This window comes from Esox lucius, chromosome 2 (assembly GCF_011004845.1).
Source record: "Esox lucius isolate fEsoLuc1 chromosome 2, fEsoLuc1.pri, whole genome shotgun sequence".
Taxonomy (NCBI): Eukaryota; Metazoa; Chordata; class Actinopteri; order Esociformes; family Esocidae; genus Esox; species Esox lucius.
Genome location: NC_047570.1, coordinates 4398737 through 4420692, shown reverse-complemented (window position 1 = coordinate 4420692; position 21956 = coordinate 4398737).

The window sequence follows — 21956 nt, the reverse complement described above, 5'->3', positions numbered from 1 at the left end:
CCACACTCAGAAACATGCCAGAGCAAACATGTAAAAACAAAATTACTTCCACACAAATCAGACAAACAACTCCAGAAACCACACGAGACCTCATAAGGATAATGTTTGCTGCTGGTTCCATAGCTTTGTTAGCACATGCTTCTGTCATCTGGGAATAGGCTCATCATTCAAAGGCGTAACACGAAACTTGACAGGGAACAATGTCCCAGCACATGGTAGGCCCAGCACCACGCTCTCCCATGGCAGCAACGTGGTGTTCATCATACCCAAAGGCCTTCCAGTCGGCGCACTGGAAACACAATTCCCCTGTACAGAACAGGCCTCTGAAATAGGACACCCCCAATCCCCAACGGTAGTTGTCCATTACTCAACACACTTCCTGTCTCTCCCTTTTACATTTACAATTTGTATTGTACCATTTACATTGTATCATTTGTGGCAATAGCAGTGTGTACAAAAGGTCTGATGAAAAGATTGTCAAAGACATAAAGGTATATATCCTAATAAACACTGTTAATGTCAATAAGTAATAAGATACATCATTATGATGTATAATGCTAATGATTTAAGGTGACTTTTTAAAAATGACAATAGTCAAATATAAACACGCTAAGATTCAAACATTCCTGTGGGTTTATGCTCTCAAAACAGTGCAGACAATGCAATTGAACTGACCTTGGATGTATAATGGCTATATAATTGTTCTTGTTGTTTCAACCCCTCAAATATTTCTCTCATAGAGCCCGAATAAATGTAAACCTGTTACTGTGAGAAAATGTGACCTTCCTAAGGATAATGTACCGTGAAAGAAAAAGGTGCAGTGGTCTCTTAATTTTTTCCAGAGCTGTATACAGTGGATATAAAAAGTCTACACACCCCTATTAAAATGCCAGGTTCTTATGATGTAAAGAATGAGACAACGATAAACCATGTCAGAACTTTTTCCACCTTTAATGTGACCTATAATGTGAACAATTCAATTGAAAAACAAACTGAAATCTTTGAGCTGTACACACTGCTTTACATTGTAGCAAAGTGTAATTTATTCATTGTTGTACTCACTTATATAGTTACCTGACTTAAGGGTGATTTTCATCACACCTGCTTTAGCAATGTTCATTCAGTATTTTTGTTGACATGACTGCACTCATCTAATTCTGAGAACTGGAAGCATTTCCAGTACTATTAACAAGAAGGTATGTTTACATACTGTGCTTTGAATACTTGTGGACTTGTGGCCAGTTGGACACAGACAGGACCTTTCTCTGCCTCGTCTGCGAGGTGCATCTCATTCCTAATCAAGAGCGGGCCATTGTGAAGCCTGCAACCCACTTTTAATCTCCTACCTTGGCTTGCTGACCTGCAAGTTCCCAGTAGGCTCACAAAGATTTTGTTGATATATGCATTCCCTAATAGTGATTATTACGCCTTGTGTGCATGGTTTAAAATACAGGTGTTATTATTTCATGAAATTAATGAAAATGGCAGTCTTCAACCAAACATAATCATGTTGAACAAGATGTTGAGGCAACATATTACATTTACTGTAATAGAAAACAAAATACATTTTCATCTTGAATCTACAGCTTTTTGTTACTATGCTTCCCCTGTGAAAAAAGTACCTGTGCTATTACAGATTGTAGATAGTTTTCAGTTTCCAGAGAATCTCAATAAAAAGGTGTCACAGAGCGGCTATATACTCAGTGCTGTATACAGAAATGCTCAATTGTTTTTATTGAGCCTGTGAGCACTGATGAGAAGTGTCACAAAATTTAATGGATGATTTGAATATGTGTGAGAAAACGAAGAAAAATACAAATAGGATTTTTCAGTTCCTGCACCTATTGTTCCATTGTCAATTGCCTATCATCTCACCATACAAATCAAATATGCATTTAAAAAGAAATTCTACACTGGGACTAACTTGGAAGACTGGATGTTACTCATGAAAATAATATGCTCCAACCATCTTCATCTACTTACAGAGTAGTTACATAAACAAGTACATTGTAACTACACTGCATGTGTGCATTGTTAGTTCATAAAGTTACCAGACTGATGCTATGTGTTGAACCAGCAGACAGCAAAGCCCATAAACCAGGATATCTATAGTTGAACCCTGACACTGAATTCCTAACCTCTGTAATCGACTGACCAAGATGAATGCAGAAGTGCATTCATCTCGGCGCCTCTGTGTGGGTGGGATTAGGAGATCAGAAGTCAACTGCCAAAGGGAGATCAAATTTCAGTCAGCCAGAGCTGTGGAGCATGATGTTATGTCTTTACTTTGCCATAATCCCACTGTATCCAAGATAACCACAAGGTTGAGAAGAATTGTATTATTGGATGGATGACAAACATATGTTTCGCTAGGTCATGCAAGGAGGGTCTATGATGACGTGTACTGTAGCTGTACTCCTGGTAGCAGTCTACAATCGTGAAAGAAACAAGGGAGGAAATAATGTGGGAAAGATAGTTTTCTTAAAGAAAATGGCACTTGAATGAGACAACTGAATTAACTTTGCAGATCCATAGCAGTCTATTTACAAAAAGTACAGTGCAACTCTATAATGGCAATTCAACTGGGTCGTTTTTGATTACACTGTGGTTCTAACGCTCTCTGCTAGAAATATGTTTAGCAGTTACCTAGAGATGCAAATGTTTAGCTATTCATTTGTGCACTTTTCCATGACCATGGAATCTTCCAGACTCATCATAGCCTATCAATGAAATGGCTGTAAATAAGACATCAGTTTGATAGTAGGCGTTACGCGACGTGATGTTTTGCTCCAAAGTGTCTGCAGAAGCTCTGTCGAAGCTTATTCCCTTGCGGCTTGAGGATGCTGCCAGGAGTGAAACGGTTTGTAATGCAAAGAGCAGGCGCTGTGCTGCTCTGGCGGCAAAATGCACTTGGGTGAAGTGTGAAGGAAAAATGTTTGTTGTCATGGTAACTGCCAGTATGGTTTGTCTGGAACATAAACTACTATGGCAAAGAGCTAGTCAGATTCCAGCACTTGCCTCCATTTTGAAAGAGATGTTCTTATCATATTAAAAATGCTAAAGTTGTGTCATGAATGGACTGAAAAAGGTCATGCTAAGTGCTGTTCAAAAAGAAAATACTCTTCTAAGCCTGGGACAGTATGATACAATGGGTGCCCTCACGTCAGAGTATGTCTTTTCAACATGGATATTTCAAATATATCGGTATGCCCTTTTTGCACAATGGACTTAGGCGTTATAAAGGTGTATTTCCTTCCATCGCCTGAGCCTGACATTAGAGCGGTAGCTAGACACTGATCACCTGCCAACATGATTTAAAGGGTGAGAGTAGAGTGACAGAATTTGTGGAAAATTATTGTTTAAAACAACACATTTAAAGAAAATGGGACCAAATACTCCAAATAAGCCATTAAAGGCTTTATTACCGTTCTTCTAGCTGCAGGATATTATGCCAGCAGTGCTAACTCAGATTTTCTTTTTCAAAATAAAAGCCATAATTGAAATATATAAGGTAATATAGTTAACAATCTAGTGTGTAAATTTTATGTTTAATATCCGTTCCAATGTTATTCTTGTCTCTTCTTTTTCACAGACTAGATTGTTAACTATTATGCCTTATACAGTTCAATGATGGCTTTTATTGTGAAAATAAAAGAAAATCTGAGTGCTGCCAGCATAATATCCTGCTGCTAAAACAACGCTAATGAAGCCTCTATTGGCCATCACTACTATAACTATAACTATAACTATCGACAAATTATTACAATACCAATACATCTGTCTGTACTGTGGATAGTTTATAAATTATAAATGCCTTAAAGAGCAACTGCAGTTCTAGCTACCCAGGGCTAAGGTACAGTTGTGTCCGGTCACTGTCTTGTCTGAAATACACAACCTTAACACATTTTCCTCAGACAACTTCAAGACTTCACTTGGGAGGAGGGTAGAAGGAGATGAGAGGAGGAGAGGGACGCCAACAGCTTCCTGCAGACCCAGAGCACTTCTTCAAGTTACACACACTAGAGGAATACCAATTTATTCATCAAAGACATCTCTTTCACACACACACCCACACACAGTGTCCTCCTCCCCCTTTGTCTTCAGACCTAGGAACACACACAGCTAACTGAAGCATGCAGCATTGTGCAGATGGAACGTTCGCCTCATTCACTCATACTTGACTGTAATCCGCTACACAGCTGTAACATGATTGAAGTCTGCTTTGATTGTCTGTGAGTGTGCGAACCGAAAGGCATACAAATTCCTTCTCGAAGAACGTATGCTAAAAATAGCAATGACCTTTTAAATCGTGTTTTTTCTCACCAACCAAAATAGAAATGAAGCTGCTTGAAGGAAAATAAAATACGTTCCTCTAGGTTCTAAGCTAGCATCACATATCGGCTGCGCTGAGGAGCTCAGGCTTTGCATAAAATGAGCATTGATAAATTTAGCTTGGGCTTACGTAACCGTACTCAGTTTGAATCATACTGATGAAGCAGGGAAAAAAGATAAACTTATTTTCCTTTCTCAGTGCTCAGCTAATGAATTTGCAGTAAAGCCGCAGACCTGACACACCGTGTTGACAGCGACAGGCATGACAGGGAGCTAGCATTGGGGAGCAGCTAAGCTGACAGATTCATGCTGTTATGGTAATGCTGCCTTCAACTTTGTTGGTCTCTTCAGCGCCTGTTCTGAAGGCTCCTGAATCCGAGGCGAAGGTGCCAACCTAAACAGTTAGGTATGTACATATGTAGCACTGTGCTAGGAGCTCTGTTTCCGCACCGGATCTAAATTTTATCACAGTACGTTACTAGAAAGAACACAGATCCAGAGCCAGTAACTAAGGAGTTTTTTTTCTATCTTTACAGTACTTCCAGAGGCTAGTAATCACTGGTGCATGATGGGAAAAAGACACATAACCAATACTAGATAAAACCTAGGGAAACTGAAATTGTCTTGTGCATTTCAGTCAATTATTCATCCCCAGAACAATGATCAGTCTTTTCTTAACCTTTGAAAGAGATTTGATGGTTAATATCTTTCACATTAGATCAATGGAATAAATGCAATGTCAATAGAAGAGCATACAGTTGCTTTGTGTCTGCTGAAAAATGAACAGAAGGGGAAAAACAGAAGGGATGCCAAGTAAATGTCAGCTTTCCTCATTACCACCCAGGATCCAATAAACATATTCAAATGACCTCTCTTGCTTGTTGTTTTACCAATTCTCTCCAACGTTACCAACTTGAGTAAGATACATGCAGTAGGTTCTTTCAAAGTTGCCCTGGCAAAATGACTGTCCATCCTTAGCAAATCTGGACCAGAGGCGGGGGAGGAAAAATGCATACTGCAGTAATCAAATGATTAGTTGATAATACAGAGCATTTGCTGTATTAGGTAACAACTAAACAGAAATAGAAACCAAGGATGATTGTTATCAAATGAGGGTCTTGAGAGATATTTGTAGTACACATGGAAAGTGATCTGAGTGTATAGGGAGAGTGTGTGTGTGTGATACTGAGAGTCTGTGGCTGGAACTCTCGGTGAGACTTAACGAGACTCTGGTGAGGTTTGACGTTGAGAAGCAGATGGCGAGTAGTCTCGTACCCAGTGGCCCACCCCCAGGCCTCTGCCGGGAAACTGAAGAGCACAGTCTTAACAATTTTTCTCAGAGATGCCAACTGCTCCACTGTGAGCCCAGCAACATAAAGTACATCAGCTAGTTGAAGCTACAAAACACAAATCTGCCCAGTCGGCCAGCATGAAGTATAGAGCTGATATACACTACAATTCAACAGTTTGGGGTCACTTAGAAATGTCCTTGTTTTACATGAAAACATACATGATGTAAGGTCCTGGCTGGGGGCCTCTAGGCATCTCTGCGCTGCTGTTTTGGTTGGCCACCAATTAGAGGCAGCTGCTCTACGTTGCCTCTAACTGGGGCCCTTATTTACGTTGCCCTTGGTTTGTGGATCATTGCTTGTGCCAGTTGTGTTGTGCCTCAGTTTGCTGTTTGCCTCTATTTTTGTTATTTTGTGCGTTATAATAAAAGGATGTTTCCTTATACTCGCTCTGCGCATCATGTCCTGCCTACCCTAAACCGTGACAGAATGATCCACCAACCATGGACCATGCAGAGCTGGAACCTGGCTCTGGAACCTGGTCAGAGCCAGAGAGGCAGCAACGTCAGCGACCCCAAGGTTAAGCCCAGAAGACCCCCCATCAGTTTCTTTTCTTTGGGGGGGGAGGGGCTGTGGGGGTCTTTGGGGGGCGGGATGAAGAGCCACTTCTGCAACACTGGTGAGGGCTCGTCAGAGTACACCTGCAGCTCCGGGGGCAGGAAATGGTGGAGGAGGCGATATCAAGCCGGGCCACCCGTCCCTGTCCACCGGTTCCCAGTCCGGTACCTCCAGTGCTGGCGCCTCGCATCAGGGCTCCTGCGCCGATCCTCAGTCCGAAGCTCCGGGTGCCGTTCTCCACCACTAAACACCCAGTGCCACCCCCAGAGGGGTGGGATGCCGAACTCCTACCACCACTTCCTCTGGAGTGGGTCAAAGTGTGGTTCCTGCTGCAACCCCCAGAGTGGTGGGACGACGAGCCACTGCCACCACCACCTCCTGCTTCGGGGCAGAGCCTCCCTCTGCTCCAGTGCTCCATCCAGCTTCGAGGGCAGAGCCTCCTCCCTCCACTCTGGCACCCCGTCCTGCGTCGGGGACGGAGCTTACTCCCTCCGCCTCGGGGTCCCTTCCTGCTTTGGGGCTGGTGCCTCCACCACTCCCAGTGCTGCGTCCTGCACCGGGGGCAGACCTTCCTCCTGTCCCGGTGCTTCGACCTGCTCTGGGGCTGAAGCCGCCACCTGGCACCTTGGTGCCTCTAAACATCTCTGCGCTGTTGTTTATGTTGACGCCAATTAGAGGCAGCTGCTCCACGTTGACTCTAACTGGGGACCCTATTTAAGTAATAATTGTGTCCTTCAAACTTCGCATTCATTTGCAACAATTACAACCTTGCCGACTTTTGGCCCCAAGCAAGCGCGATCCACAGGGTATGGCATGCAAAATGGAGTGATAGCCTTCCTCCTTCAGGATCCCTTTTGCACTACAAATCTACCACCACCAAAGCACCCCCAGACCATCACATTACGTTGCCTCATGCCTGACAGATGGCATCAAGCACACCTCCAGCATCTTTTCATCTGGTTATTTGTTCTTGGTGATCCAAAGCCTCAAACTTTTGTCTGTCTATAACACTTTTTTCCAATCTTCCACTTGTTCTTTCGGCCATCTTAATCTTTCTTTTTGATTGGCCAGTCTGAGATACACCTTTTTCTCTGCAACTCTCTGCAACTCTGCCAAGGAGGTCAGCATCCCAGAGTCGCCTCTTCACAGTTGACGTTGTGAATGTTGTTTTACGGGTACTATTTAACGTATGCCTACTCAGTTTTTACGAGGCAAAAACACTATTTCTGTGTTTGAGTAATGATGTTTTTAAGACAAGAAAAAATATCAAGCATGCAACGTGTCATAATTAGTATTTATTTTTTTATTTAAAAGGTAATTTAAGAAGAAATTTTTGCAAAAGTATCTGTAATCCAATTACAATATTTTTTCTGGTAACATAACAGACCACAGTAACAGATTTTTTTGTATCAGTTGCATGTAATCTGTCACTCCCTGTAACAGTCCCAGCCTGAGTGGACCGTTCCACTTCGTGTTTTCTGTTTGTCCTTGACTTGTCTTGTCCTTGTATGGTCTTTCCAGTTCTTGTTGCAGTTAATCTGTATATTCCTTTCACCTGTGTTTAGCCCCCACCTGTTTCTGTTCTCCTTAGTCTGTGTATTTAGTTCAGCCATTTTCTCCCTGTCCCTGTTCGGTCATTGTGCTTGTGTGCGTGTCATGTTTTCTGTACACCTGGAACTCCTGAACGTCTTGTAGTGCCCGGCGCTCGGCGTTGCTTTCTTTGTTTTTGTTTATTAAAAAGGAAACCCACCGACATTCTGCGCCTGCTTCCGCCTCCCTTTCTAAAACGTGACACTCCCCAACCCTGGATGTTGGCTTTCTCAAATTTTCTGTGCCAAGTGTTCCTGGTGTTGTGACTATTTCCTGTGGATTATTTTACCTGATTGACAACAAGGGACAGTATTCTCCTGTTCTTGACCGAGAGGTTTCCAAACACTTAAGAAAAATTGGCCTCTTTCAGGATTCTGAAAAATGCCTTGCAGGCGGATCCTTTCCAGATATTAATGGTTCCTTTGGGAAACCCTTGGAAAAGAGGAACCCGAAGTAAACTAGATCAATCAATCAATCAAATGTATTTATAAAGCCCTTTGTAAAGGGCTTTATAAATACATTTGATTTTTTTGCAGGTGTGTTTTTTGCAGGTGTCACAAAGTGCTTTTACAGAAACACCCAGCCTTAAACCCCAAGGAGTAAACAACAGTAGTGTTGAATTTCAGTGGCTAAGAAAAACTCCCTAAGAAGGATGAATTTTAGGAAGAAACCTAGAGAGGACCCAGGCCCAGAGGGGTGACCAGTCCTCTTCTGGCTGTGCCAGGTGAGATATTAAAAGTCCAATTGGAATAATTAATAAATGCATGTGGGCTAAATCCCGAGTCTATTTAAATTTAGACTAAGTTAGAAATATGACCAGATGGACAGGGACATCAACAGGCCCCCCAAACCAGGTACTCTGCAGGTGTGGACCAGGACCTCATGTCCTCCTAAAGTTAAATGTCTTTAATATAATATATTGTACTAGTGGCAGTCTATTTGATTGGAGGTGTTGCTTTCATGTAGTTATTTATGAAATATATTGTACTAGTGGCAGTCCATTAGATGGGAGGTATTGCTTTTATGTAGTTATTTATTAAATATATTGTACTAGTGGCAGTCCATTATATGGGAGGTGTTGCTTTCATGTAGTTATTCATGAAATATATTGTACTATTGGCAGTCCATTAGATGGGAGGTGTTGCTTTCATGTAGTTATTTATGAAATAACATTCTACTTCACCATGTCAAGTTCGTATACTGAAAAATGAAAAATATAAATTTTTAGAAAAATGCAAATTACATATTATACAGGTGCTGGTCATAAAATTTGAATATCATCAAAAAGTTGATTTATTTCAGTAATTCCATTCAAAAAGTTAAACTTGTATGATGTATACATTCCTTCCACACAGACTGATATATGTCAAGTGTTTACTTCTTTTAATTTTGATGATTATAACTGACAACTAATGAAAACCCCAAATTCAGTATCTCAGAAAAATTTAATATTGTGAAAAGGTTCAATATTGAAGACACTTGGTGCCACACTCTAATTAGATAATTAACCCAAAACACCTGCAAAGGCCTTTAATGGTCTCTCAGTCTAGTTCTGTAGGCAACACAATCATGGGGAAGACTGCTGACTTGACAGCTGTCCAAAAGACGACCAGTGACACCTTGCACAAGGAGAGCAAGACACAAAAGGTAATTGCTAAAGAGGCTGGCTGTTCACAGAGCTCTGTGTCCAAGCACATTAATAGAGAGGCGAAGGGAAGGAAAAGATGTGGTAGAAAAAAGTGTACAAGCAATAGGGATAACCGCACCCTGGAGAGGATTGTGAAACAAAACCCATTCAGAAATGTAGGGGAGATTCACAAAGAATGGACTGCAGCTGGAGTCAGTGCTTCAAGAACCACCACGCACAGACGTATGCAAGACATGGGTTTCAGCTGTCGCATTCCTTGTGTCAAGTCACTCTTGAACAAGACAGTGTCAGAAGTGTCTCACCTGGGCTAAAGACAAAAAGGACTGGACTGCTGCTGAGTGGTCCAAAGTTATGTTCTCTGATGAAAGTAAATGTTGCATTTCCTTTGGAAATCAAGGTCCCAGAGTCTGGAGGAAAAGAGGAGAGGCACAGAATCCACGTTGCTTGAAGTCCAGTGTAAAGTTTCCACAGTCAGTGATGGTTTGGGGTGCCATGTCATCTGCTGGTTTTGGTCCACTGTATTTTCTGAGGTCCAAGGTCAACGCAGCCATCTACCAGGAAGTTTTAGAGCACTTCATGCTTCCTGCTGCTGACCAACTTTATGGAGATGCAGATCTAATTTTCCAGCAGGACTTGGCATCTGCACAAAGTGCCAAAGCTACCAGTACCTGGTTTAGGAACATGGTATCCCTGTTCTTAAATGGCCAGCAAACTCGCCTGACCTTAATCCTATAAAAAATCTATGGGGTATTGTGAAGAGGAAGATGCGATACGCCAGACCCAACAATGCAGAAGAGCTGAAGGCCACTATCAGAGCAACCTGGGCTCTCATAACACCTGAGCAGTGCCACAGACTGATTGACTCAGTGGGGAGAACAAGTATTTGATACACTGCAGATTTTGCAGATTTTCCTACTTACAAAGCATGTAGAGGTCTGTAATTTTTATCCATTTTATCATAGGTACACTTCAACTGTGAGAGACGGAATCTAAAACAAAAATCCCGAAAATCACATTGTATGATTAAATAATTAATTTGCATTTTATTGCATGAAATAAGTATTTGATCACCTACCAACCAGGAAGTATTCCGGCTCTCACAGACCTGTTAGTTTTTCTTTAAGAAGCCCCCCTGTTCTCCACTCATTACCTGTATTAACTGCACCTGTTTGAACTCGTTACCTGTATAAAAGACACCTGTCCACACACTCAAACAGACTCCAACCTCTCCACAATGATTAAGACCAGAGAGCTGTGTAAGGACATCAGGGATAAAAATGTAGACCTGCACAAGGCTGGGATGGGCTACAGTACAATAGGCAAGCAGCTTGGTGAGAAAGCAAAAATTGTTGGCGCAATTATTAGAAAATGGAAGAAGTTCAAGATGACGGTCAATCTCCCTCGGTCTGGGGCTCCATGCAAGATCTCACCTCGTGAGGCATCAATGATCATGAGGAAGGTGAGGGATCAGCCCATAACTACATGGCAGGACCTGGTCAATGACTTGAAGAGAGCTGGGACCACAGTCTTAAAGAAAACCATTAGTAACACACTACGCCATCATGGATTAAAATCCTGCAGCGCACGCAAGGTCCCCCTGCTCAAGCCAGCGCATGTCCAGGCCCGTCTGAAGTTTGCCAATGACCATCTGGATAATCCAGAGGAGGAATGAGAGAAGGTCACGTGGTCTGGTGAGAAAATTTAGCTTTTTGGTCTAAACTCCACTCGCAGTGTTTGGAGGAAGAATATGGATGAGTACAACCACAAGAATACCATCCCAACCGTGAAGCATGGAAGGGGAAACATCATTCTTTGGAGATGATTTTCTGCAAAGGGGACAGGACGACTGCACCATATTGAGGGAAGGATGGATGGGGCCATGTATCGCGAGATCTTGGCCAACAACCTCCTTCCCTCAGTAAGAGCATTGAAGATGGGTCGTGGCTGGGTCCAGCATGACAACGACCTGAAACACACAGCCAGGGCAACTAAGGAGTGGCTCCGTAAGAAGCATCTCAAGGTCCTGGAATGGCCTAGCCAGTCTCCAGTCCTGAACCCAATAGAAAATCTTTGGAGGGAGCTGAAAGTCCGTATTGCCCAGAGACCGCCCGAAACCTGAAGGATCTGGAGGTCTGTATGAGGGAGTGGGCCAAAATCCCTGCTGCAGTGTGTACAAACCTGGTCAAGAACTACAGGAAACATATGATCTCTGTAATTGCAAACAAAGGTTTCTGTACCAAATATTAAGTTCTGCTTTTCTGATGTATCAAATACTTATGTCATGCAATAAAATGCTAATTAATTACTTAAAAGTCATACAATGTGATTTTCTGGATTTCTGTTTTAGATTCCGTCACTCACAGGTGAAGAGTACCTATGATAAAAATTAGACTTCTACATGCTTTGTAAGTGGCAAAACCTGCAAAATCGGCAGTGTATCAAATACTTGTTCTCCCCACTGCTTGAAGAAAGTATGTTCCAGAAACTGGCAATAGGTATGGGAGTTGATTTGGACCTTTTTGGACCTTTTCAACCGGAAAAGGTCCAACTACCTCATCCTTAATGATAGCAGCCCATACCAGTATCCCTCCTCCACCTTGCTGGCGCCTGACTCGAACTAGTGCTCTGTGTCCATTAGTGATGGCCACAGGCCCATCCATCTGGTCCATCAAGAGTCACTCTCATTTCATCTGCCCATAAAACCTTTGAAAAATCTGTCTTCAGGTATTTCTTTGCTCAATCTATACGCCTCAACGTGTGAATCTTATTCAGTGGTGATTTCTTTCTGCCTTCTTGACCTTGGTCATGTCCCTGAGCACTTGACACCTTGTACTTCTGGACACTCCAGGTAGGTTGCAGTTCTGGAATATGGTGGCACGGGAGGATGACTGGTTCCTGGTAGCTTCACGTTTAATTCTTCTCAAGTCTTCTCAAGTCATTTGCATCTTTTCTTCTCCATGCGTTTTTTGCACCCCAGTTGACTATTCGCAACAAAACGTTTTGTGTGTCCGGTGGTCACTCCTCAATAGTTTAGCTATTTCAAGAGTGTTTCATCCATCTGAAAGGCATTTTACAATTTATGATGTTTCAGTGTCAGTTAAATATTTTTTTTGGCCCATTTTACCTGAGGTCATGAAGCTGCCTAATAATTAAGCACACCTTTATTTAATGTGTTATTCACTGTTGCCACACCCTCCCTCATTACACAAATACATATCACCTGTAAGTGATTCAATCCAATGAACATTTAAGTTTATATGGTTTGGAGTTGGAAAATGCATAGAAAAAAAATATCCGATCAGAATACTCATATGCCTAATAATTGTGCATGCAGTGTAGTCTATGCAGGGCCTCAGCCCCCCATCCTTCCTCTTCACAAAGAAGAAACTAGCTGAAGTAGGGGAGGTGGAGTGGCGGATGTACCCCTGCTCCAGTGTCTCCTTTAGAAAAGTCTCCATGGCCTCGTTCTCGGCCACAGAGCGAGGGTAGATCCTGTTCCTGGGGGCGCTGTCTCTGGGAGTAGGTCAATGGGGCAGTCCCAGGAGCAGTGGGGAGGGAGACACTTGGCTTTTTCGAAGGAGAACACCCCGTTCAGGTCCGCATACTCAGGTGGGATGTTCCCTCAGGGCTCTCCATCAACGTAGCTTGACACGTGATTTTCAGGCAGGCTTTCCGGCACATCGTCGACCATCCTAGAACCTTTCCACCTTCTCCATGTGATGGTAGGGTCATGCTGTTGGAGCCACGGAAGGCCCAGAATGATGTGGTGTATGGAAGACGACAGCACCAGCAGTTCCAGTCTTTCCTGATGGCAGCCGTTGATGGTGAGCCTGATAGGGCGAGTCACATGGGTTATGGAGCCGGACCCTAAAGGACGAACATCCAGTGCTTGTATGGGCATCGAGGACCTCAAACGACGCAATGGCAAACGTAGGCCAGAAACCAGGGACTGGTCTGTGAAGCTCCCCGCGGCTCCAGAATTCATCAGGGCTGTTGTGGGGTGAGAGAACCATCTGACAGCCCAATTGAGTAACAGAAAAGGCTTGCGATGTTGCTTAAACGCAGAGCACCTAGTGTGCCCAATTGCTCAGTCTGGGTACTCACCCCTTTTCTGCTCCACGTCTGGGCAAAAGGAGCATCCCTTCTGGGAATGCCCCTTCTCCCCGCAGAACAAGCACAGCCCCTGACGAATCCAGCATTCTCTCTCCTCCGTGGGGAGTCTGGTGTTTCCCAGCTCCATAGGCTCTGGCTCCGGCTCTACCCGAGAGGGCATGACATGGGAATGGCACGCCAGGCGGTCCCAGTCCTGGAGCTGCCCATCAATCGCAATTGCTCAGGGGATGAAACCTCCACTGGCAGTCCATTGCGGAAGGCTGTCCTGAGAGCTGGCTCGTTCCACCCGAAGGACGTCATACTTTTCAGGCAAAGCTCTCCAGAGTACCCTCTCCTGGGCGCGACTAGACTCCACACAATCGCCCGGAAGATGTGCCGCCACTCCGGCATGCTTAACAGGGCTCTCATCCCTCGTTTGTGTTGCCAGATGATACAGTGATTTGTCCCTCCATGGCGTGAAGTCTATCCTCGAGCTCCAGTGCTCACCCAGCAGGATCGAGCTTTCCATCGTGCCCGCCCTGGCTCAACCCAGAACGAGTATAGAGAAAAGAAAAAACAAAGGAAAAAATGACAAAAACAGAGAGAAACCAAAAGAAAATGCCTCGTAGGTATTGGATTATTCTGTGATGGCGTGAGTGCCAAGCGTGCATAAAAATGAGGCAGTGGAAAGAAAAAACAAAACTCAAGCGAAGACAGTTCAATTCTTTATCTCATCCCTTTTTAAAATGACAGGTAACGCACCTCACGTTCAGAATGACTAAAACAATAATCCATAATGTGCAGTGGCAAAGAAACACAATTTATACACAACTAATGAATGAGTAAAAACAGGTGTGTCCTTGGGGTGCGTTGCTTCCATCACTCTTCTGCCGGTGGTTAGTACATCTGCAAGGTGGAGAGACAGATAGGAAGAGGAGCTGCAGTGCCACGCAGAGCAGACATCATACTTTCCCGGGATTACTTTAAATATTTAAATAAAACATACTAACTTGTTTTATTGTTATTTTTTCTGGTAGCCAAAGAAATTTTTACAGTAAAGTACTTATTGAGTTCACTATATCTTAAACTGTGTGACTTGGTCCACATTTTGTTCTCTCATGACAAGGTGCCTGAGAGAGAGTGAGAAACGTCTTCCTACAAGGGCAGTTTTATTTTTTCTCTGTGGTATTGAGGCCAAAGGCGCGATTGTCAAACCATATCACAATGCTGTTAATTAGTTGGTTGTAACTTAAGATGGATTTGGTTGCCAGGCAAGCAACCAGACCCATGTCATTTGCATATTTGATGAGAGTTAGGTCGCCATTGTGGCATGCCATTCCATTTGTATATATGAAGAACGGGGATCTGGGACTCCATGATCAGACAGTGTTGACAATTAGGTAAACAAAGGTGTTTCAGTTGTATGTAAGGTTGGACTGCATTTAAGGCTGATAACATGTGGATAATATCATGAAAAAGTACTTAATTGTACTCATTTATTTCACTGTTCAATTACCAGTTAAGCCAATATTTCAAAATATTTATAGACTATGTGTTAACTTTGCAGAGACTAGATGTCACAAACAGGGTGGTGTAGTGCAGTGTTGCATGGACAAGGAACCAGGTGCAGGCAGGGGTAGTCGGTGTTGATACTTTAATTTTAAGAAATAAACAAAACACAGAGCACAAAACACACAAAGCAAAGGGCTGACTAAAGCAGCAAAAACGACGATATGAAATGACACAAGTACTTACAATAACAGCAACACACACGACATCCAAACATGACAAGAACAATGAGCCACAATGTGGGGAGCAGAGGGGAAACATATATACACATACAAACGATTCAAATTGGGACCTGGTGTGAAGGATTGAAAACATGTGACAGTCCGGGATGTGTTCGTGAGAATATGGGAACTTGTGAAAATATGGCACGGTGGCGCTGCTGCTCACCGCACCATGACACTAGAGAAGTCTTTGTCCAATAGAACCAGTCTGCCATCTTCTACATCCTGGTTTGCCTGATAAGGAGTCTAAAAAATATCTATAAAATATGTATTTTATGTGAGGTTTTAAAGTGGACCTTTTCTAATTTCTCCAAAGATGTCTCAATGGCTTCTGCTGTAAGTCCACAAGTCATCTAAGGAGGACATGTTAAAATCCGCAACTGACATTTACCACATAAAATGTATATGGTATGTACCGATTTTGATTTTCCAATGCTGTTTTTTAGCTGTGACAGAACATTCATTTTTTAATTTAAATTAAGTTCTATCAAATCACATTAGTGGGGTAGAGCAATATAACCAAATTACGCTGAAATTATCCTAGCCTGACCCTACTCTCCGTGAGTGAGTTACATGAATAGAGAGACAGTCCAAGTAGTACATCAAGCCGTTTATTAACTCGTCATACATTTTCTATATTTGTCCTTATTTCCCTTTTTACAGTTCTTTGTCAATTTATTCACGCCCATGAACAATCATCTAATTTTACGGAATTACAATGGGTATAGTAAAACTTCCCTCTGTTTGATATTTTATTTCAAAACTCTGACACAGAACATTCGATTCAACATCTAATTACAAAAAAGTCTGTCCCAACTAAAACACTTGTGAAAGAAGCCACAAAGCCAACAATCACTTTGAAGGAGCTACAGAGTTCAATGGCTGGAAGTGAAGCAATGGTGCACTGGTTAACTGGTTAAGAGTGCAGCATTAAACTGTTCTGTATTGGATAATGACAAGAAAGACCCGGTTCATCAAAAAATTCCATCTGAAAGCACGAGTGAGTTGCAATGTGGGAAGAGTTCATACTTCATGTGTGACTCAACCATACACTGTCCATACTTTAACAAACACCAGCTTATGCTTCACATCAGCATGGAATGGGTTTCTTTTTAAGATTGAAAGATGAATTGATAAAGCAAAATACATGGAAATACTACAAGAGAACCTTCTTCAGTTCCCTAAAAATAGGATGCTTGGGAGGAAATTCACCTTCCAATGATCCAAAACACAAGACCAAACAATAGAGTGATTCAATTACAAAAACTTGAAAGTCTTGAAGTGGCCCAGTTAGTCCTCATCTCAAACCCATTCAACAAGCGTGGTCTAACAAACCTGAACAACCTGGAGCAAATCTGCCAAGAATAATGTGCCAAAAATCACTATGTGCAAAGCTGGTATATGCTTACAAATATACTTTAAGCTTTTATTGCATCTCATTACAATATGCCATTTGTTTTTCAGTAATATAAGAGAATGTGTGATTGGTCTGAATACTTTTGCAAGACACTATAGCAGGTTTCAATGCTCAATGCAATGACAATTCTGACATATCACATCATTGGACACCTAAACTAAAAGAAATTGCCAAACATAGAAAACATTAAGAGATTATGGGTTCTTAAGAGGTCTTGCAGATCACATTTTTCGTTCCCTCATGGAGGTTTCAAGTGTCTTTTTGTGATGTTACTTATTTATATATTTGACTGATGGTTATTGAGACAAGGTTTAAGGTAAGGTTACTTGACATTTGATGAGGGTTATATTCACTCTTAGGCTTATAGTATTCTCCACTTTAGGGCTGTGCAATTAATCGCAATCGCAAAAAAATCGCGATTTAAGCACATGCGATTTCTAAACCGCATAAGGCTGCGATTTTATCTATTAATTTATTTAGATTTTTATACAGAATGCGTTCTTGTGCGCATGATTTTAATATGTTAACCAACCAGATCTTACGCAGCGCACAGCTAAGCTGAGCGGGAGAAAGATGTTAACCAATCAGAGCTCACTCAGCGCACGACGAAGCTGAGCGGGAGAACCGAATAGGCGAGCGGGAGGAAAGAACATAAAATATGGATGCAGGTCAAAATAAAAATGAATTGGTGCCAAAAAGAAATTCAACGTCAGTCTGGGAGTATTTTGGATTCAGGAGAGAGGATGTGTCACAGAGCAAGGTAATTTGCAAGACTTGTGAAATGATTATTCCAACGAAACGGAGCAATACTACAAATCTGTTCCAACACTTAAAACAGCGTCATAAAAAACTGCATGATCAATGCATGTCGACAAAGTCAATCGAAACAAACAAAAGCACACATCATAGCCAGCCCGAACAGCCTGAACAAGTATCCATTGCTCAAGCATTTGCAAGCGCCGTGCCTTATGAGAAAGGATCAAAACGGCACAAAGAAATTACAGACGCAATCACCTATCATATATGCAAAGATATGATGCCTGCGCACATCGTCAGTAAAGACGGCTTCCGAAGACTAATTCAAACACTTGACAAAAGATACCAGCTGCCATCTCGCACTCATTTCACACGATTTGCTATTCCCGAAATGTATGAGAAATGTAAGGCGGGCGTTGAACACGAGCTCAAGCAGGTGAAATACTTCGCCACGACCACAGATTTGTGGTCCAGCAGAACGATGGAGCCATACATGAGTTTAACGGTCCACTATATGAATGACAACTTTGAAATGAAAAGTCGATGTTTGCAAACAGCATTCTTCCCAGAAGATCACACTGGAGAAAATATATCTGAAGGTTTAAAAGAAGCTTTAGCATCATGGGGACTTTGTGAAGAGCAACAAGTGTCTATCACCACAGACAATGGAACTAATATAGTGAAGGCTGTCACTTTGAACAACTGGACACGATTGCAGTGCTTCGGACACAGACTGCATTTGGCAATTGGTAAGTTAGATTTTATTATACATTTATTATACTTCACATTAAGTAATGTATAATTTACATTAGGACACTTTGTAGGGCATACTTTTTTTATTAAGAAACAAATTGCGCAAAGATGTTTAATATGAAAACGTATTATAATGTTTTGTAATAGTATTTTCAACTTGTACCATAGTTGGTACCATAAGTCTGAAGGAAACCGATTGTCATCAGAAATTTTTGGATGTCATTTTCTTTTTATTTTTCCATAACTTACATGCCTGATAAAGCAGCCGAGCGTTGCAATGCTTTGTATATAGCGTTACCAAGGAAACCGCTCTCTGTTAACGTTAGTTCATGTCAGCCTCCTACTGGCGGAGAATGAATTTGCATATATGTCGCCACAAATACTAATATTTTAGCTAACAATAAACAATTTTCTTTTTCAGCATTTATTCATTCTTGTTAATGTTAGTTCATGTCACTACAGCTATTCATGTTAGTTCATGGTGCATTAACTAATGTTAACAATGACAACGTTTGATTATAATGTATTAATAAATGCTAGAATTAACATGAACTAACATTATTAGTATTGCTCATTGTCAGTTCATTTTAGCTAATGTATTAACTAGTTGTTAACAAATAGCACCTTTTTGTAAAGTGTTACTCAATAGTTTTATATTTAAATGAATGAAATACACAATTTCATTATGTTTTACAATATTTTATTTTTTAGAAAATGCAATCAAAGATGAACCTCGCATTTCCCGAGCCAACGGTTTGTGTAAAAAGCTAGTGGGACATTTTTCCCACAGTTGGAAAAAAAAGAAGATGTTAGCCGAAGCCCAGGAAGAACTCCAGCTTCCCCAACATGCCCTCATAACATCATGCCCAACAAGATGGGGCTCAATGCAACAAATGATAGACAGGGTTTTGGAGCAGAGGGCACTGTCCCAGGTCCTGTCAGCTGACCGTAAAACAAGACACCTAGTGCCCCAATGGCAAGACACAGATGTTCTAGAATCTGTAAGGCATTAGGTCCACTTCAGGAGTTCACGGATGCCCTTTCCAGTGAAAACTACATCAGTGTGTCGTATGTGAAACCGGTTCTTCACCTGCTGAACACCAAGATACTTGCAGTGGAGGATGAAGATACTGACTTGACAAAGACTATAAAGTCAAAAATTCTGAACTACCTCAACAAACATTATGAGGATGAAACTACCCAAGAGCTTCTGGATACAGCAACATTTTTGGATCCAAGATTCAAAACCAGCTACACTGATGAGGTTAAACTTCCAAACATTAAGGCCAGGGTCATGTCTGACATGGAAATGAGTTCACACAAGGTGAGTTAATTTATGTAAACTGGATGAAACTGTCATCTCCTTAGATAAACACTATTTCATATGGCTTTTTAATCTTTTCTTTCTGTTCTGTATGTCGAAGGATACATCTGAATCTGTGAGTAACACATGCAGAAAGAATCCTGACATCGATCTACCTCCACAAGGCAAAAAAGCACGGAAGTCCTTAGGAAGCTTCTTCAAAACGACATCAGCCATGCCAGCAGCTCTGCGACTTGAAGAAGCCATAGCCGCTGAGTTAAACAGCTACCTGCTTTCTCCATCCATTGACAGTGAGGAAGATCCTCTGAAATGGTGGAGACTCCATCAGATACATTTTCCAAGAATGAGCAGGGTTGCACAAAAGTATCTTTGTATTCCTGCCACCAGCTCACCTTCGGAGAGAGTGTTTAGTACTGGGGGAAATGTGGTGACATGTCACCGGTCATGCTTAAAACCAGAAATGGTGGACATGCTGGTTTTTCTTGCAAAAAACCTTTAAGAGAGCAATCTGTTTATTTTTTTTTTTTGATTTAGGTTAGTTTTTAATTATTGTTATGACTGGAATTGAGGCTAGTTAATCTTTATTTTTTTCATGTTGTCTGTTTAAGACAATTTATTACAGTTTTATCAAGCAGTTAGTACTACTGTGTACAGTATGTTATTACTGTAACTAGAGTTTGAGGTTAGTTAATCTTAATTTATTTTATGTTGTCTGTTTTAAAGACAATTTTACTACAGTTTTGTTTATTAAACTTAATACTATGTTATTTCATTGTGAAATGTTTTGTTATGCACTTCTTGTGCACTGAATACATTTAGAATGTATGGCTGTAGCTTGTTTGAAAAAGCAAAAACAGTTGCCAAAATCGCAAATAAAATCGCAATCGCAATATTCGTTCAAAAAATCGCAATATGATTATTTTGTCCATATTGCACAGCCCTACTCCACTTCAAACTTTACAGTCTCAATTGTTTCCTCCAAATTAGTTTGCAGCAGATCTTCCATGAACATTAAACACTCAGAGCGTCATTTTCCTGTTTGCCTGTATGTTTTCTTCAATATGCGTATGCATTAAGAGATAGCATAAACTACTGGTCAAAAGTAGCCACATTTTACAGATATAACAACCCAACACACATGGCAATACTTTTGTAGAAGTTCCCACAAATGTGCTGCACTTTGCTTTCATTTTGCCCAATTCATCCCAAACCAGCTTGATGGAGTTTAAATCTGGGGACTGTGCTGCCCATTCAATGATTTGAAGCCTACTGTTTTGTCCTTTTTTCTTCTAAGGAAGTTCTGACATCGCCTGGAGGTATGTTTTGGTCATCATCTTGCTCATCATCTTGTTCTCAGTAACATAATCTGATTACTTTGAATTACTTTAATATTAAGAGGCATTATAAGACAAATATGAATAGCCTATAACCAATTGAACACCTTTTGTGGGATCAATTAATATTTTGGTCCTTTTACACTGCATGGTAACAGTTCAATTCCACTCTCTTCGCCTCTTGGGAGCTTTTCCATCGCTATGTACCAGCTAGATTCGGCCCTACTCAAGTCGCCTTTTCCAATGGGCAAAGGTTAGGATTGTACCTGGTACCAGATCATTTTCCACAGGGACAGATGTTTGATTTTAAATGTGAGGGTGACAAACACTGGCGTAGCGTGGTGACGCCAGGCCGGGTTGCAAGCTGTCCTTACATGGACCCTCTCCCTTGATGAAAAATTGCAAAGTGGTTTATACGCATGGAAAACCAATCCTGAGGTCTGACTGTTAAACACACAATTATGTCTAACCACATAGAAACACACAATAATATTTTTTTTTTTTTACAGGTCAAGCACAGGCCTCCCACCCACTGCATGCCCTGGTGTAGCCGCACCCATGAGAGCTATGCCAGTGGGGACAAACATGTTTTTGCAAATGCCCATGGTTTTGGAATGGGATGGCCAACAAGCTCATATAGCTGTCAGGTGTCCACATATTTTTGCCCATATGATGTAAGTGTCCTGGTGGACACAACATCTCATTGATTCTGCTACAATAACACAAAAATACAGCCTTCAGCCATTTCATTTAATGTGATGATGTGTGCTCTTAGTGAAGAACTACTACAGACCTCAGTATTTTAATGTGTGTGGCTGATATATTGTGATCGAAAAGTACATTTTGCCAGTAGCTACTGTACTTTAATTTCACAACCTCACCTCCACCACAACTTCCATGACTACACTGGTCGACTCAACATCATTCAGGTTCTGGTAATAAAAATTAACATTCAAGATATAGGCTACACATTATAACATAAATAATTTGTGTTTAAGTTATTCATCTTTAAA